Source organism: Pteropus vampyrus, unplaced genomic scaffold (assembly GCF_000151845.1).
Source record: "Pteropus vampyrus isolate Shadow unplaced genomic scaffold, Pvam_2.0 Scaffold21, whole genome shotgun sequence".
Classification (NCBI taxonomy): Eukaryota; Metazoa; Chordata; class Mammalia; order Chiroptera; family Pteropodidae; genus Pteropus; species Pteropus vampyrus.
The window spans coordinates 5,052,324-5,054,920 of record NW_011888802.1 but is presented as its reverse complement, the minus strand read 5'-3'; positions in this window follow the sequence as shown (position 1 = coordinate 5,054,920).

Genomic DNA, 2,597 nt, shown 5'->3' with positions numbered 1-2,597 from the left:
TCATCCCTGCCTATTGGGATTTCATGGAGCTCTTTCCCTTTCTATCTTAGTCAGGGCGGAGTCTTGAGTTTCCTGCTGAAGTGCCGCCTCAGTCCCTAGACAAGGAAAAGAAGATACAAACTTGTTATTTAAATCACATATTTATTAATTTCTACTATTGGTTTGCCTATTAAGCGAGTAAAGGAAAACAGGCTTGGTCAATATATTTCTTAAAGAATAAAAAATCTTGGCCTAAAGTCCCCTCCCCTCTTAGACTTTAATGGCCTGGCCAAGGGCCATTCCCATTTGATGGTCCTATGATCCTTATCAAATGCCAGAGGACCTGAGTTACCAGTTTCAGGGTCATTATCTGGATTTTAGGGAGAGCGCCTTTTTCCCAAAGAAAGGAGAGAAGAAAACTAGATTTACTGAACTAACTAAATAAATAAATAAATAACTCTGCAAGAGATGTCCCATATCATTTCCTGCCAAAAGATTAAGAATTTTATAGGCAATTTCCCATATCAAGGTCTTCTTGATTTATACCTGATTGACACTAGGGAAAAACTTTGCCTAGTGCACATGCGTGTACTCAGAATTCTACTACCATTGGAGTGTTCTTTGAGTGGTCTCTAGGCTGGGCCCCTATTCCTTTATTCCCCCCTGTCGCTCATGTCTGACTATCTACTTAACAGAATTTTTTAAAAAAATATGAATAATTATATATTGGCTTTTGAGAGGTAGTGTTAATCCTGGTTAAATGCATTTTTTATATGAGCAGTAAATGATTTATCTAGAATGTAGTAATTAATCTTCTTTTGGAATAATGCGTTGTTATTTTTATTTGCATAGCTCTTATATTTTGAAATACATCTCATCAATATAAATTTTAATTCTTTTAACCTTTAAATAAAAAAGTCTATAAAGTAAGCAATTTGAATAAGGGAAAGTAAAGATTATTTTTATCCTTTAAAATTTTTTCAAGTCAACATCACCCCACAATACCATCCAGGTAGATTTGATTTGTGGTGTTTTTCTCTGGCACTGCTGAATGAAGCAATTTAAATTTCTTATTTAGAGGCTCACATGCCATTGAACATGCCCGGATTTGTTTTCTAAATGGTAATCATGCTTCTGTTTTTCTTTTTTATTGTGGTTCGCCCCACCCCCAACTTCTCGTTAATTCAAATGCAAGGAGTTCCTGGCTTCATTAATTTGCATCACAATATCACCAAGTGGCATGCTAGTGGGCACTGGCCTGGAGCCAAAGAAGCTGAGCTGCTCTGGGCTTCCTTGTGCTTTCACTATTTTTTTAATGTATTAGATGAAAACTTTGTCGTAAATTGGGCTGTTTCTTCAGTTAAAATGCTGTGATTGAATTAAAGAGCATATTAATATTTTACAGGAATCTCAGAACATCTGTTAAAATTTAGCTGTATGTGCTGTGGTCTAATAGACTAGAAAAGCATTTTGTGACTGTCCTCTCTAGTAATTTTCCCAGCTACCTTTCTTATGTTTAATGTTTCAGCAGTTTCATTCTTTGTAGCTGAGTGGTCCAAACAATTTCTGTTCACAAGTCAAAGGTTGTCAGTCACCATCTTTTTTTCCTCATTACTTATTTATTATTTCTTCAGTAGTGGTTTGTGGCAAATATCTTCATCGTAAAACTGCTGAAGACTCCAAGATGTTTGACTATAGTTAAAGTAAGTATAAATTCTAAATAAAAATTATTACCCTACTACTTGAATAATCCATTTAAGAATTCACATGACACATATATAATGAGTAAACTTCTCTTTTTTTTCTCCATAATTGAATGCTAGAGAAAATAAAAATAGTTTTGATGTTTTCTCTCACATATACACACAACTTAGAAAGAACAGCTTTTCATTGTTTCATCATTTCATAATGAAATGTGAAAAAGATGATGCTTTAAAGTCTGTTTTCACTGAAATCACTAATGTAAATTTGTTCTATTTATCAATTTAATAATAGCTGTACATTGTTTGCTACATTTCAGGAATGATGCTAGCTAGGTTCTGCACCTAAAAAAGATTCACAATCTCCTAAATAAGAGAAAATAGTAAAATAATTAAATATAAGTATAAACAGAGTGCATAGAAGGGTTTGGTCTGGTCAAAAATCAGTTTACAGCAAATGATTTTGGCTGTCTCTCAGTCTTAGTTCTTATCATTATAGAGAAGAAAAATGTTCAAATCTTATTTCATCCAGTGACTAATATTTTATATTGCAAATACTTTTCTTTCCAGGGTTTTCGTTAATTAATAATTTTCTATTATTCACAGTAGAATTTATGGTACCTAATACTATCTTTATTTTCTCTATATATTTGTAATTGCCCTGCAATGCTAGCAGTGTTATCATGTCTTACAGGAGTAATAATTTGATGTGGTAATGTCATTGCTACTGTTTGGGGTGATTTGAACTCTGGCGTCATCTCAGTGGCATGGAGTGGGTAACAACGCAGAAGTGCAATTAGCATTTTTTCTTGTTTTATTCTCTTCCAATGCAGCAAAGAATTACAGGTCAGCGAGATTTTGAAAAAGTTAAGATTTATTAAAATACATTTTAGAAGGAGTTGGGCCACATTAAGGAAG